We start from the raw sequence: 17,151 nt of genomic DNA, 5'->3' as shown, positions 1-17,151 counted from the left end.
GTAATTCATTCATAAACCTCTCGATGTTACAGATTCTGCTTTGTTTACTGGGGGTCCAGAGAACGTTCAATAAATGCCAGTCCCATTCTTAAATTTAAAAGTAAATTAAGATTAAGATCATTTGAAGACATTGCTCAAATATCTTCTAAAGTAGAAAAGATTATACAGGAATTGTACCAGAATTTAATAAAACATCTTAATAGCAAACAACTGCAGAAATGTAATAGGACTATTTGTGTGTCCCCAAGTAGAGCAAGAAGGTCCTTTGGCATCAGCGATTTTTATTGAAATCCTCTGCCATATGTAATGCAATATTTCTGGAGACAAGAAACTTCCTGGAAAATTTTTCCAAGAGAAAATACTGGAAAACATAGATTCCTTCAATGGCTCCTTAACAGCTACAGGGCCCCAGTGCAATGGCTCTTAATCGATCATGTACATTATAAACACCGTAACCAAAGCCACTGACTGTATAGTTCTGTTCTCTGGGACTATATCAAAACAACACTCCTTAGTTAGGGAGTGAGGGCTACTTTGAAAAGTTAGTAGCCAGCAGCAATTCTCCAGTTCCTAAAATGCACTATATGTGATAGCTCCAATCTTATTGTTCAATAAGAAAAACCATATCTTTTCAATGTTTTGAAATAAATCCTATATTTTCACCAATCCCATGTGATTTCTTTTTTGGCATTAGTAAAATTAATTTTCAAATTCTAGGAGGATTTTTTTTTCATACCCAAGGATTCTGGTTTACCTCAGAAAATTCAGTGGTAAATTGTAAGCTTAATTTGAGTGTTCCTCAAGAATTTCACTGACACCTTGGTCAGGCTTGTCTTCCTCTCTTGAGTCTAGAGTATGCCTCGTATTACTGACATAGTACAATGCAAAAACTGCAAGATGGTACCATTTTCATTTGCATCGGTTGTGAACAATTTTAAACTCTTAGAACATAATATTAAAACACCACCTCAGGATGATTCTCAGGAGATTCATTTCTAAACACTTCCAAGGAAGGTTCATAATTATGGATTTGTTCATGAGACTTAAACAGCATGGGAGTTTACCCGACATGCTCTGCACTTCTGTCAGAATGCTGAAAACTCTCATGGTCATCCATGACCTAGAAGGTCATCCATGAGCTGGAAGGTCACCCATGAACAGGTGGTTTCTTTCACTCTTCATTTTTTACATTCTCCTTTAGACTTAAATCAATCAAGTAATATATGTTCCTTCTTTAGGAATAGGTAACAATGATTCTTTTGTCAATACCTTCTGGTCTTGGATGAACTTCCAGTCTAGTTCTGGTCTTTGTCCAAATCTGGTCCTTTAATACCATTAATATTTATAATGCTAATATCTTTATTTTATTTTATTTTTTTACCATTAGCTAATGGTTCTTTTATCTTTAGAGTGACATCAAGAGTCATGTCAAAGACATTTTTACTGCCTTTTAAAAACATTCACTAGACTTTCTTTTGGCAAGGCAATCGCCAGTAATATCTATGTCATTAAGAATTACAGAAAAAATATTAAGTTTTATTTATTTATTGAGAGAGAGAAAGAAAGAATGAGTGGGGGAGGGGCAGGGAAAGAGAGTCCCAAGCAGGCTCTGTGCTCTGCACCAAGCCTGACTCGGGGCTTGATCTCATGACCAGGAGATCATGACCTGAGCTGAAATCAAGAGGGGTATGCTTAACCGACTCAGCCACCCAGGCACCCTAAGAATTAAAGAAAATTTGAATGCCTGCCACTTACTGGCTGCCATTCAATTTCAAATAAACCTACGTCAAAATTAGCCCACTCCATGGAAAGCTATTACTGGAATAAAGAGACCAACAAAAAGAGACACAAGGCACTGCTACAGTGAGAGACAGATTATCTGTGAGTCTCCCACCCCAGCTTCATTTAGTCAATGATTTACTGCTAACAGTCTTTATGGGAATAAGGAGAGCTTTTTCTGTATCCTATTTGGCTTCTGGGGGCGGAGGAGGGAAGATAGGAAAATGGTAGGAAGTTGCTGGAACTGAAAAATGGTTGAAAATCACTGCCCTATTGAACATAAAGTATTTTAGAGTAGTTGGCATAAGAGGAAAGAGGGTGGCATAGCATTAAAGGAATTTAAAAGGCAAATAATTCATTCTATAGCTCATTTGGTCGTTAATCCATTCATTAAACATGCAGGAAGCTTATTTTGTGGGGTCATAATGAGATTAGCAGCAACAATCAGCTCCAGGAGACACTTTTTTTCTTAACAAAAATTGGACTTCCTAGGAAGCCCTAAGTCTCTTTTGGAGTTTATTTCGTCTTGTCAGGAGGAGTGAAAAACTTGCCTATAGTTCTCTCCCATTGCTAATCACAGGGATAGAAGGTCCTGAACCCCCTCCACAGCATTGCCCAAGAGCACGCTGTCTCTTTCTCCTGGGTACGTCCATTCAAGCGCCGGACAATGAGCTAGGAGATGCTGTGCCAGCATTTTTTTCTGTCTCAGAACTTAAAAAGTATACCAACCCTTTTCAAGGCATACTTTCTGAAGTAGCAAGTGTTCCAATTCAAAACTTTAAAAGTCTGAGAACAGCTTCTGACAATACATTTTCGCAATGTCAAAAAGACTACCATCAGCTTTTCGTCAGAAATGATGAGTCTCATTCCTTGAATATCTTCTATGATGGGTCAAACTAAGATTTTACAAATGCTGATTACTGCTTAAAAGTCAGAGTTTGGAGTCCCAATGTACTGAGACATGATTCCGTTCCAATACACTTGTGTAAAAAATCTAGGCACTGGAGGGTGTAAACAGGAAAGCGGCTCTCTCTCCTTCCCGTTACAAGGGGGCTCCTCCCGCTTCTTTCCATAAATTCAGAACATTTTTCTTGACACTCTGTTCCATGTACTTCAGAGAGTAGCAGCTCTACACCCTAATCAAGGTAGAAGTAATTAAAGAGATAACCCTGACTTACTGATTCACAACCATGCCTCAGAGATCCTGAGTTTTTGGAAAGTTAGGCAACAGTTATAACAAAGGAGCAAATTCCTGAGTTCTATTCTCAACTGGAGGAATTTACCTTCATGCAAGATGGCCTGATACAATCAAAGCCACCTGTAAACTACACCAGGTAAACAGAAGTGGCAGGAATCTGGGCTTGGTGTCATTAAATGATGTCTTGCTCAAACCAACAAATGCTCAGTGCTCCCTTCGAGGATTAAAAAGACTAGACTTTTCCCTATGCTTCAGATAAGGTGAACCTGATTCCGGATTCAGATAAAGTACACATTCATCAAGGGGACTGGGAAGTCCTTCTGAAATCAACTGTGCCTCAGTGCAAAACAGAACAAAAACAAAAACAAAACCGAGCAAACTGGATTTTCAAAGGGTGCTAAGGGGCACCCTCTTTGGACTGCCCCTGCTAACCCTCCAGGTGGAGGCCTTGTAGAGCACGACACATAATACCTACCAGCCTACTGGCTTCCCCAAATAGCTAATAGCTGGTCAGGACGTCTACTATTTACTTTAGAAGATGTGGACAGAGACAATATAATACAGCTGTATGTGTGTGTTTGAAATTAGTTTAATTACATTCAGAAGCAGAGAGCCAACCTAACTGGGAATATACACTCTAGGAGTGGTCAACCAGGATCTAATCAGAAATTCCAGGCTCCACAGATGGCTTCCTTCCTGGGTAGTTTGGCTCTCTTTAACTCCCATGGCCCCCTGAGGCATTGCCAACTGGCATCATTAAGGTGAGAAATGGGTTTTCATCAGTGAAATTAGTGGCTTGTCAATTAGCATGATAAAAACTGGAAATCTGGTGAAGTTGGTGGTGTTCAAATTTGCGGATTAGAGATGTTCTCCGTCCTTTCCCGAAATAGATTTACAGACAGAGTGAGCAGGGCAGGGGAAGGGGGCTCGTACACCCTTAGGGATGGTGCTTTGAGCCTAAAAGCTAAATGGCTCTTTCTCTGCCTTTAGGTTCAGAGGACTTTAATGGTTTATTAACCCCTATAGGGTAAGGGAATCCTGCCTTGTAAAACCTGTCTTCATGCAAGGTGGGGCTGGAGCATCTAGAATCTTCAGGAGCTGGGATTTCTTTGAGGTTACAGACAGTAGGTTTTATGCCTACTTTTACAAATGGTTGCTTAATAAACGTCTGTATGGGTGCCAGAACTCAGTGCAAGACGTGCTTTTATTATAACCCGGTAGCCAGGTTGTGTCTCAAGCTGCCGCTATTTACCAAAACGTGTTTAATAGTTATGCAAAACAAATTAGTATGGGTTAGCTTACAATATGGGTGGTGCCAAGGATCGCCTATGAAAGTTCTGCCAGACCCTATGCAAGACAATCATGGGACTCTCCTTGGCAGACTGTAACTCCTTTGTAAGCAGGACTTGTAACAAGATCTCTCAAATCTGTTTCGGGAATTAGAGTAGATAATGTGTTTAAAAGTACTATGTATACCGCGAAGTGTTTAATGCAAATGTTCCTTATTATTAAGCAATTTTACACGGAAGTGTAAATGGCCATTATTAAATTCTCTCTGGGAGCTGGTTGACTTTTTGTGGGGAGGAGCAGGGCGTGATGGGGAAGTTTTCATTTTGAGAAGAAATCCACATGAGGCAATTACAGGGGAAAGGCCGAGGCAAGGCTAGAAGTCAGACCTAAGGCATCTCTAACCTCCCTAATCTTTTCCAGTCACATGGGAAGCAGAGGAGGGGTCACACATTGGCCTGAACAGAACCTGGACCATTGCCAATACACTACTAGCTGCACAGATGTACAAGTGAATGAGGCAGCACAATGAGCCTGTTTGGTGGGCACACCGTGAGTGTCACATCCCCATTTTTTTAAAGTTTATTTATTTGGAGAGACAGAGAGAATGGGGGAGGGGCAGAGAGAGAGAGAGAGAGAGAGAGAGAGAGAGAATCCCAAGCAGGCTTCAGCATGAAGCCCAGTGCGAAGTCCGAACCCACAAACTGTGAGATCATGACCTGAGCTGAGATCAGGAGTCGGATGCTCAACCGACTGAGCCACCCAGGTGCCCCGTCACATCTCCATTTTACCGCGGACACCCTCTGTTCATAGTACACAAACATACACGATTTGGGCTGATACTTGCAACAAGGCCCTTTTGTACGCAAAACTTTAGTTTTAAAACTTTAGAATATGAGGTTTAGAGAAATTGAAAGATTTTTCCCAAGATCACCTGGCTAGGAAGTGGCAAAGACAGGATTTGAAGGCCAGTTCTTCCAAATTCTCTCCTAATACTCCAAAAAGTGTTCTCAGTGACAGCAGGCTTTCAAAATGATTAGGGCTATGTTAAGGGTGGATAGATTTAAAGAGTATTCACTTGGCTTTCTGGTTGACTGTTTGCACACCTGTATCTCTAGAAGTGATGGGAGACACGCAATTTGGCTTCAGAAGTCAGAGACCCCTCCCCACCATTTATTCAGAAAGGAACTGAGACAGACTTCCTGGAGACTTAGTTTCAGCTTCCTTTCTTTTGCTCTCCCTGTAGGCCCCCTAGTTAGAAATGAGGGTGCTGACTTCCTGCACGGTCTGGGAATTTTACCTTTCCAGCCGGCCTCTGAGGAGAGTCCTCTGCTTCCTCCACGACAACCCAGGGGCAAAATATTAATACCCCACATCCCAGACATTGCAATAGACACCATGCATAAAGGCTGTGACTCCTTCCCAACACCACAGAGTCAACAGCACAGGCGAGATTCTAGAAGACTGTGTAATTTGCCCAGAAAACACATCAGGGTCCTGACAGCTGCCCAGCTGGGGTGATGGACGCCAGTGTGCTCTCTCTTCCTTGCGTCTGCTGCTGGGCGTATCATGCGCTGAAAGAACTTGAAGGAGGTACATTTTCCTTAGCAGATATGGCTGGGACCAGGGGGTTACCAAAAAGGTGTCCTTTGCTACAAGGACAAGCAGGAAGCTGTAACTTCTACTCAAATGTATTCACAGCTTCCCCACCCACCTCCCCACCACCCTCAGGCTGTTACCTCTTGACCCAGCCTGTTACCAGCTGTGACCTCCCAGGCTCCTAGCCTAAATGCCTGGTGTGACCCAAATCACTGAAACATCAGCGGCAGGCTGCACAACCAGCTTCCTACTCTGAATAACCCAGATTACTTCCTACTAAGGCCATGCTATTTAAATTAGAAGGACTTTTCCCCAGGTAATAGGTGACCTGATCCTTTAATCCAGTTATTTTTAAGTTCCACCAAAAATACAAACTCATTCTTGGCCAGGGAACAGAGGCGTGGCTATAAAATAAAACTTCCGCATAGCTGTGAAACCAGAGAGCATCTCTGTTTTCCCTTCTTACCCTTTCTCTCTTTTCCTAAGTCGAGTTTTGAGTACACAGGGCGCAATTGCTCTCACAGCAGAGAACTGGTTCTGTGGTCCATGTGGTGGAACCATCTAAAAGGCTTCTTACAGGATTCAACTTCCTGGCTGTTATTTCTATCACGAAGATAAACGGAAGGAAGGGATGCAACCCGGCTCATGGAGGCTGCAAAGATGTCCACATTACTCTCCTGAACTTTATCAGAGTTGGAGGGACCAGACTGGAGCTAAGGTCTGGAGATCTTGGGCAGAGGGACTCCCTAAGCTGAGGGAACTTCAGGAGTGTGGGAGGGGAGCCCAGAGGCTGAAGAGGTCAAAGTGCATTCCCATGAGGATAAGCATGCCCCGGGAACCTGCTGAGTGGTAAGCTTTGGGCGGGGCCCTGGTGGGGTGGGGTCCCCTGAGCTCTGGGGTGGTCCCTACTCTGCAGCAAGGAGCGTACAGCCTTGGAGGCAGAGATTTCCAAGGAAATCTCCAAAGAGAGAAAAAAGTACGAGGCAAAGGAAGTGCTAAGTCGGAAGAAAATCCCAGCCCTGTACAACAGCACACACCGGGCTGGCTAGAAAGAGTTTATGAAGAAAACCGGGAGTGCCCAAATTCCTCAGCAGCTGGCCTGCAGCTCCTCAGACCCTCCCTGCTGAAGATGGCAAGCTGGGGGCAGGCGGGAGAAAGTGCGGGGGGCCTCTGAGTACCCCCCTTCCACCCAGCCCTGTGAGGGAGCAGAGAATGGGAATGTCTGAGAATGTCTTGCTTCCTTCCTTGGTTTGGCTTCAGGCTTCGGCCAGGAAGAGGAGGGGAGAGGTGATAGCCTGGGCCATATTCCAGTCCAAAGGCCTTTCCTCTTCTGCCCCCTCGCAGCGCTTCTTCCGGCCTAGAGGACCAGGGGCCTAGGTTGACGGTGGGAAGCCAGTAGCCCGAGAAGGACCCCTTCCTGGTTGATGGGAACATGCCAGACTTAAAGACCCTGAGCACTCCTGGGCAGCTGCAGGCTAAAGTCAGACCAGGCGGGCTCAGGGTTAAACGCTCTGACCCCTGATCCAGGGAGCTAACACTAACGATGGCTCTTGGACCTCCTGCCGTGAAGCATTACAGCTAAATATGACTGGGACAGTTCTAAAAAGATGTTCCTGCTCTTACAGGCCCAGCCTTTCTTGCTGAGAGCTTCTATGGCAATCACCATCCTGCTATCTCTCTGGCTTAGAGTACAGATACAGCCTTAGAGTATAGATACGGGCTTGAAGATGGGTTGAAAATACTTCTAGAACCTTCCTTCACTGGAAACAAACTACGTCTTGGCTCACACTTCTGTTGAAGGAAAGCGGTCAATTTATAACGTCATGGAGTCTCCCCGAGACCACAGCCTGCCCTATTAATAGTATCCCCTTAACCCAGCTCCAAAGTCACCGGCTCAGATGTCAGGCTGCACATCTGGAATATGTCAAGGTGTCGTTTGATTAACACATTTACAGCTTGGGCTTTCTGTGAAAGCAACTGAAGATGGGGGTGGGGAGCCAGGGGGGTTGGAGGGAGGAAGGAAGCTGTTTCCTTTTCTATAGCAACTGGTGAAAGGTTTGTTTCTTTCAGCTGCCTGGAGATCCACTCCCCACAGGAGTGACTGGGAACGGCTGGGAGGCTTTAGGGTTGCCCCAACTGAGGAAAGATGCTTCGTTTCTGCTCCAAGAAGGTCAAGCTTCACTTCCTCCTCAATGCAACAAACTCCGAGCTCTGTCAAGGAGTCCTCAGATGCTCTTCTCCCCAGAGGCCCTTTTCTCCATGAGACGATTTTACAGGGCAGTCCCCACCTCCAGAATAAACCAACATCAAGGCCTCAGAGGGAACTCTAGCTCCTGCAGCCAGAAATTTCTAGGGTAACTAATTCTGCCGAAAGCAAAAGCAAGTCCGGCTTTAGTTCTTTATAACTCAGCTGTGTCCCTCTTGGTTTTAAAATAGTTCAGGATCTTGGGTTCTTGCCTGGCCAACCACTAATGGCAGAGAGCAAAAGCTGAGCACCACTGTGGACCCAGCACCAATCCACTATGTTGAGGCAGAGAGCCAAGAGAAAAGAGGAAACGGTGCCAGAAGCCTCTGAGCTTAACCCTTTGTCCACAGATGACACTGTGCACATGAACGGAGCTGATGAGGTTCTCTTCCCACTCCCTGGGCTCCTACAGGACACAGGCACACACATTCCCCAGAAAGCCCCGAGTCACTCCGTGAACGTGGCGGGTCCCACAGCTCGGCCTCGTTACAGACCAAATAAATGCAAGGCGTTAACTAGGAAACCAGTCACCAGAGTCACTGGGTCGCTTGCTTCTGTTCCGGACAAGGACAGACACACAGGTTCTCTTTCGCAGACACCCTCACGCACCATCGTCCCGGCCTCGTGTGCCACATGTGTGCATCTTTGCACGCACTGGACGCGTGGTGCCGCGCTTCCTCTCTGCCATTTAACTTGCAAGCTGGGGGGGTTGACGAGATTTCCAAGAGAAGCAAGTCGCCAGTCGGAGCTCAGCTGCCCGCTCTGCCTCTAGAGGGAAAGGACTCCGCAGCACAGCCCTACAGTCCTGACTCTGAGTCCCCCGCCACCAGGACGGGCCCCGGGAAGGAACCCGTTCCTTCCAGATGAGAAAAGAAAAGGACAGTAAGATAGGTCAGCAGACTCGGCTTACCCGGCCCACAGTGCGTGTCTCAAACGTCCCCAGTCGGAACTGCCTCTTTTTCCAGACGGATTCCTGCGCACTGGCTCAAGCAGGACAAATTCCTTCCGAGCCTCCTGACTGAAGCCTGTGATGTCAGAGCCGCCCCTCCCTCTGCTCCCTAAAAGGCCATTCACACAAAGAAGGGCTTTAACCTCCTTCAGAGAACCTTGGCCCCTCCCTAGAGGCCGAGCCTGGAGGGCAGGCACCGGCCAGAGGCAACCCCAGCCTTCTCCCCAGGTGCTCAGAGGGCCCCAGGAGCTCCACCCTGTCCATCGGAACCAGTTACCACTGTCTTCTTAGAAAGTCAGAGACCGGCCTCGGGCAAGCAGGGAATTAATATCCTGGCGATGCTGATATCTCCTGAAAAATCTGAAAGATCCCGAAGATCCAGTAAAATTATATATACTATAAATACAATACATATATAATATTATATTGAATATACATAATACTGTGAATAGATTTAGAGTAGATATATGTGCCTGTGTGTCTGTAAAGTAACAAACGCTCCCTGTAGACAATTTGGAAAACCCAAGTTATTCATCTTCCTTCCACGCAGAGGAAAACAGTTAATATTTTATCGCGTCCCAGTTAGTCTTCTTTTTAGAAATATGTATTTAATGTAGTGGAGACCAGACACTACATGCAATTTTGGGGCCAACACTTTTTAACTTCAGAAGTTTATCTCACAAGTACTTTTTATGTCCTTCAATGGTCTTTGGAAGATAGATTTTAAAGGGTTACACGGTCTCTCACGCTGAAGTAGGACAGAGGAATCTGAAGTCTGAGATGAGTGTTGTTACTTCAAGATGTGTCTGGGGGAAGTGGCTCCGTTTTCTCAGAGGTAACCAGTATCTTCTGCCACCAAACAAGGACAGCCAAAAAACCAGATCCCTACGTACCTCGGGTGGACACAAGTGTCACCAACACCCCCCGCTCTGTACCACAGAATCAGACTCCCAGCATTACACACTAAACCAAAGAGTGATGACGTAAGTCCCCCTGCCCAGGTATTCAGACTGGCCCCCAACACTGCCTCCAGGTTCTATCCACCTGGTCCCCAAACTTAGGTTGATCTAGAAGAACAATTGGCATAACTCAGGGGCTGGCTGAGAAAGTCAGTCAGAATGCAGGTCCCTGCGCAGCTGTGAAGGATTCATTTTGGAGAAGACAGAGAGAATGGATATTTACAGGGAGAGGACCGCAAACGCCAAGCATGGTCCTGCACAGCCAGCAAGTTCAGGAGCAGTTTGGGAGCCATTTCTCCTGGTAAATCAGGCGGGCAGCCCCGAGTTGGTGGCCGGACTCCCCAGTGGTCTGCGGGTTGGCCAGCAAAGCAGACCTCCCTGGACCTTCTCGAGAATATAAGTCAAGGAAAGAATAATCAGAGTGGATGGAGCTCAGGCAGAGTCTTTTGGAAAAAAAAGCTAAATGTATATACTATACAACTATTTACAACATCTAAACAACACCTATAATATGCAGAAACTTATTTAGAAATATCCAGGAGTTTCTCAAGGGCTAACTCGGTGATACCAAGTCATCAGGGAATAGTGTGGAAACTCTGAATTTATGTACCCTTCGGAATAATTGGAATGTTCTTTGGTACAGTCAGAGGTATTTCAAGATGCTACTTGACAGTCTAAAGTAAAAATGAGGTGGGGAAATTACACGCCAAGGGTGGCGTTGCTCTGCTAGAGAGTGACAAAGCAAACGAGGGCCTTCCACGAAGACACGGTTTCAAGCCATGAGGCAAGAGTGGCACCTAGGACCTTCGACATAATCACATCTGCCCCCTCTGCTTCCATGAGGAGGTTTATAAAAAATAGTTGTTTTAAATCTTCCCTGTTCACAAAAGAGAGAATGATATGTGCCCTTAACGTACTATGACCTAGGGGTACCTGGCTGGCTCTGTCGGTGGAGCATGTGACTCTTGAGCTTGAGGTTGTGAGTTTGAGCCCCACCTTGGGTGTAGAGATTATTAAAAACAAATAAATAGATAAACTTTAAAAAATTAAATAAAAGAAAAAAGAAAAAATAATAATAAAGTACTATTATCTAATTTGTAGCCATGCTTTCTCTCTCTCTCTCTCTCTTTTTTTTTTTTTTTTTAAGATTTTGAGTAATCTCTATACCCAACACGGGGCTTGAACTTACAACCCTGAGATCAAGAGTCACATGCTCTACCAACTGGGCCAGCTAGGTGCCCCATAAATAGCAGGCATGCTTCTGACTGGAGTCTGAGATGCTATGTTTCACTACACACACACTCACTCACTGTTATGGGTTGGAACCCAACTTCCCAGGTATAAGTCCTAACACACAGTACCTCAAAATGTGACCTTCTTTGGAGACAGGGTCTTACAGAAGTAATCAAGTCACATGATCATTAGGGTGGGCCCTAATCTAATATACTAGTACCCTTATAAAAAGAGACTTAGACAGAGACATACCTAGAAGAGAGACCACGTGAAGATACAAGAGACAAGGCAGCCACCCATAAGCCAAGGAGAGGGGCTTGGAATAACCCTTCCCTACAGTCCTCAAAAGGAACCACGCTGCCACCTTTCGCACTACCCGTGTCCAGGACTACGAGACAGTAAATTCCTGTTGCTTAAGCCACACAGTTTGTGGTCCTTTGTGATGGCAGCTCCAGGAAGTGAATACACACGCACACATTCAGTCACACACGTGCACACATGAATGCACACGCAGGCACTCACACTTGTGCACACGCATATGTACACTTACGCGCATACACACCCCTCCTTCTGGTTGCAAAAATCGGATGGAGTTTAGGAAGACTGTGTGGCAAAGCCACAGTTGGGTGCTCCAGAAAAGCGCTTTATACTCCGAGGCAGAGGGAAAAATTTTCAGTCTCCGAGGGTGTCTGGCTCTGGGGGGAACGAAGCCATTTTGAAACTTGGTCCTGGTTGGCTGGGGAACAGAGTGCAGTTTGTGAGGGCCCAGGGCCTGGTGTCTGTAGGAGATCGATGCTGCTAAGCCATCATTCAGCAAATATCTGTTGCACCCCTACTGGGTGCCAGTCATATCTTCTCGCCACCAACGGCAAGGTGAGGCTTCTCATCCAGTCCAAAGAGGGGCACGCCCCAGCCCATGCAGCCAAGCCCTCCCTAGGGTCACACAGCTGGTCAAGAACAGAGCTCTGGCTGGAAGTCATGAATCCCACCCGGAGAGCAGAGCTCTGCCCTGGGAGGCACAGTGGGCAGTTCAGGGGGGAACCCGGGAAGTGTGACAGCAAACGGGAGGCAGAAACCGGTGGTCTTTGAAACCATGCACCTGCTGCTACGTGACTTTTGCAAGGCCGGGTTTCTATTCTGGGTCTCAGTTTTCCGGGCTGAGACATGAGACACCCAAACCAGGCGAACCCTCAAAATTCACTTCCTTTCTGCTCCTAATCCTTGTGGTTCTGTGATGTCGGCGTGAACCCTGGGCAAAGGTGAGGAGGCGCTGGGCTGTTCTGAGGCTGGTAACCGTGAGGGCAGAGCCGAGAGGAAGCAAGCCAGCAAGTGGGAGCAGCAGCAGCAGCAGCAGCCTCAGGCTTTGAAACTGCTTGAAACGTGTGCCAAGAGAGATTTCAAGGATTCCCAGCTGGAACTCGGCTGCCTTAGACGTTCCCCTTGTCAGAACTGTAACTCTTTCGCCGAAGGAGTTGATTCTGCTAAGTGTGGCCAGCCCATGTATATACCTTCGTGTGACAGAATGTTCCGAAGCAGATCTGCTGAGATCGGGAGGAACTAGATGGAAGTAGGCATTGTGGAGAGAGGCTGGCTTCAAAAATGGTGAGACCCAGCCTGCTGCATGGAATTACAAACCAGGGAGGAGGGGAGAGGTCGGGGCTGGGAAAGCTCCCTCCACATGCTTCCCAGAACAGAGGGGAGCTGGGGGTTTGCAGCTTTTCCAACTGCTCCAAGGTCCAACGCAAGGCACACACCAAAGGAAGCCAGTGTCTCAGCACCTCTAAATGTCCCTTCTAAGTGGTCATGGCTGCCTTCTCCCCTACCGTTCAGGTAGGTCCACCTCAAGTCCCACCTCCACATGACTCCACACAGTAGCAAGGAGGCCAGTATTTAAAGCAAGTTACACTTAGATGTGAACGTGACGGGAGTATTCATAATTAAAAATAGCCTGTTTACCCAAAGGGATCTCTAACTGGGGCAAAGTGTGGGAAACTAAGACTCACGCAGTCCTTAATTTATTGAGGGAAAATTGATGAGAAGGGAACAGCATAGCAACTTTGCTTAGAAAGACTTTAGGAAATTCAGTCAGCTGTACCTCCCTCGTGCTCAGGGCACTAAAAGCCACAAAGCAGGGAGCTGGCAAGAACCCACACGTGGACGTATGGACTACCAAGCTATGTCATGTACCATGATCTTATTTATTCCCACAAAAAAAAAAAAACATTATTCTACAGAGAGAGAAACAGTTCAACAACTTCCAAGCCCTTACCCTTCACATTATACCCTGCAACCACTCAGTGTACCCTCTGACTGCCTCCAGTACTGCTCAAAAGGTTGGCTTTAGGAGGGAGGAAAATCCAGAACCCTGATGGTCCGTGTTATGCTTCCTTCCAGAACCAGAATCTGGCTTCCTTCCAGAATGTGAAGATGAGTAACGACCCTCTAAGGGAAAGGGGCTGAAAAAACCTAGCAGACCAGTGCAGTGCCACAACGCCTGACATTCACTACATTTCTGCCCTGAGTCTTTAGGAACTCCCTCCACCAAGGATCTTAGACTCGAAGCGTCCCTCTGCTTCCTGTCTCAGACACTATTACTCTTATTTTCTGCAGGAATGTTGGTGACATCATAGCGTATCGTGGAGGGCAAAGCTTTAGAAGAAATGCACTGCCATCTTGTAACAATAAGAACCTTCAGGTAATCCAGCAATTGTATTATTAGGTATTTACCAAAAGATTAAAAAAAATACAGATTGAAAGGGGTACATGCACCCCAATGTTAATAGCAGCAACAACAGCCCAACTATGGAGAGAGCCCAGATGTCCATTGACGGATGAATGGATAAAGAAGATGTGGTATGTATGTATGTTACACATTTGAACTGTAAATACATTTAGACTTAGGGACGCCTGGGTGGCTCAGTTGGTTAACTGTCCGACTTCAGCTCAGTTTCATGATCTCACGGTTCATGGGTTCGAGCCCCATGTTGGGCTCTGTGCTGAAGGCTCGGAGCCTGGAGCCTGCTTCGCATCCTGTGTCTCCCTCTCTCTCTGCCCCTCCCCCCCTCAAAAAATAAATAAACATTAAAAAAATTTTAAATACATTTAGACTTAAAATAGACCAAGGCTTGGCTACTTGTTAGGTATTGCAGTGCCTCTTAATCTCCATTTTCTCTCTGCACAATGAATACTAAAGCCTTCACTCAGTCATGATGACGAATGTGTATCCACACGTAGCCTGCCCTCAAGGAAGCTGTGCTTTCTTGCTGTGGTAACATTATACTTTTAGCAGCAGGCTCTCACTATTGCAACTTAGGGCAATATAATCTTCCTTTTACATCAAAGATAAGTAATTGACTCCACTGTCATGTATGACAATTTTCCTTCCACGAGCTTCCTCTTCCCAGAAAAGTTGTGAACCGCTATGTGAGTAACCAATTCCTCTTGGGAAGCCAAATGTCATAGAATTTCATAAACTATGTCACAGTCAAGATATGTCATAGGAGGGGCGCCTGGGTGGCGCAGTCGGTTAAGCATCCGACTTCAGCCAGGTCACGATCTTGCGGTCCGTGAGTTCGAGCCCCGCGTCAGGCTCTGGGCTGATGGCTCGAAGACTGGAGCCTGTTTCTGATTCTGTGTCTCCCTCTCTCTCTGCCCCTCCCCCGTTCATGCTCTGTCTCTCTCTGTTCCAAAAATAAATAAACGTTGAAAAAAAAAAGTTAAAAAAAAAAAAAGATATGTCATAGGAAAACACCTGTGAAAAATTTCCAAAGGCCTGAGCAGTCAAGGAGAAAACAAAAATTGGAGGCTGACTTTATGTATTATTCTAAACAACAGTCTTTTTTTTTTCTACGTTCAACTTAAATGTGCAGATGAGTCTGTCTAGTAAATCTTCCCATCCACCTACAAGACAGACAGACAGGTAGACACAAACACACACACACACACACACACACACACACACACACACACACAGTGACTTTAAATCAATTTGTTGTTCTAGTAAAGTACTGTAAAGCTTTGAGTAAGGTTTTAAAAATAGTATTTGGAAAAAAATACCGTGGGTTTGCCAAACCTAGTATGCTGTAAGCAAAACCACCTCGTCTGTTATTAGTGTATGAAGTAAATGCTGAGCAGCTTAGAGACGGATGGTAACTGCACTGGGGCAATCCTGAACCCTTGGCCGCGGACCCAAGTGCCAATTCTGCCTTGGGATCCCTTCCCATCTGTGCCCCCAGTTCCCAGCCCTCAGGCAGCAAGGAGTTGAGTTCCATAGTAGACTCACCCACCAAGCTCTTCCCCACTCAAAGGCAGGAGGTATTGCAGAGTATGCCTTCATCTCCCCAAGCCTACGCTTACAATTCTGGAGACAGAAGGAAAACACAACAATCAAGAGGTACTTTTAAAATGAAATAACTGGCGAGCTGCAAGAAAACTCAACAAAAGGATCCACCAGTTACCAACAGGAAAAAGGTTTGGTCCTACTGAATCAGCTACCAATGGATTGCAAGGGAACTGCTGGAAGGTTCTGGAAGGTTTAGACCCCCCCCCCCCCCCCCCACAGAACAGGTGGGTCACTATGTGTCACTATGAACTGCCACTCACTTTTCTTAGGTTTCTTCAGAAGCACAAAGCCATATGTGAAGGCAGACTGTGTAGTAAATAGACCTCTGCTCCAACTAACTCCAGTGCTCTCTGGCAGGAAGACAGAACTCCAGGAAAGTCCAGATGGTCAATCTCAGAATCCTGCTCTGCCAGGACTAAGTGGCAATTCTGGATCAGGATAGGTGCTGGGGACACTGGTCTGATGAGGAAGAGGAAGGTGCAAAGGGCAGCCAAGAGGCAAGGAAGGCTTCAGCCAGGCCCGTCCAAATTTTCTGACTCCCACCTCATGCAGCAAAACGATACCCTTGACTACACAGGATTCTGAGCCTGGTACCAGAATTGCATTTGTGATTGAAACCAAGGGAAGCTTGCCCCTAACATTGAGGACCTAACCCTGGTTCCATCATGTGTTTTAACCAGGGGTGAGCACATTCCCCTTGCGCCCCCAGCACTGTGCTCTCCCAATCCTGCACTGGGCCAGCCCTGCTGGACCACACTCTGGGAAAAGTTTGGGCAGCTGAGCTCTGGAGGCAGCTGAGGGCCAGTCACCTGCTTCCGTCCACTGCCTTTGTGGCTCTGAATGCCAGGAAGGAACCTCTGCAGGAGAAGGAAAGCATGGAAATTCTCTATACCCCTAGGGGAGGCATGATAAGCATAAATGAGCCGTAAGATGGGGTGCAAGAGAGCTGTGGGAGAGCACTTGGCTTCACACTAAGAAACGCGCTCTTGCCCTTTGCTCAATGTCAATGGAACCTGACAACTACCTCATGTCTCATTTATGAGGAATCTCTCTGCCCAGCCATGGAATCCCAGCAGCAGAGTGCCCATGGTTGAAAGCCAACAAGTTATGCTGATTATGGAAACAGGATAAAGTCTGAGAACCAGCAACAAGAAAGCGGGATGCCATTTGCTTGCACAGACTCTGCTTCATCCTGTTCACCCCCTAGAGGCCCCCTTTGATCTGGTAGCTGACTGTTGCTAAACATTTTGCTGCCATGATTTCTGGACCCTTTTTTTATTCTCTATTTATTTATGTGTGGTCAGGTGATTCAACGGGAAGAACATGAATATTAGGGAAAAGAAGGTCAGGGTTTGAATCATCTGGTGTCACAAACGGATTGCATGATGCTTATACAAAGAATGTGCTCCTCTCTGAAGCTAGGGTTCCTCATCTGTTAAATGGGTATAATTACTGTAGTGGGCTGAATCGTGTCCCCTCCAAAATCCAAGTCTATTTGGGACCTCAGAATGTGACCTTATTTGGAAATAGGGTCTTTGCAGATGTAGTTAGTGAAGATGC

General features: G+C 46.2%; 1 protein-coding gene across 10 annotated transcripts in view; it reads right to left on the bottom strand.

Moving 5' to 3' along the window:
- PALM2AKAP2 (PALM2 and AKAP2 fusion) overlaps positions 1 to 17,151 on the bottom strand; it is a 465,690-nt gene that overhangs the window by 35,659 nt on the left and 412,880 nt on the right. The gene's annotated exons all lie outside the window — the stretch shown is intronic.

The sequence above is a fragment of the Herpailurus yagouaroundi genome, unplaced genomic scaffold, assembly GCF_014898765.1.
Source record: "Herpailurus yagouaroundi ecotype Mexico unplaced genomic scaffold, PumYag 160, whole genome shotgun sequence".
Lineage (NCBI taxonomy): Eukaryota > Metazoa > Chordata > Mammalia > Carnivora > Felidae > Herpailurus > Herpailurus yagouaroundi.
Note: the sequence above shows the minus strand (reverse complement) of the source record. Positions and strands in the feature narration are given on the sequence as shown.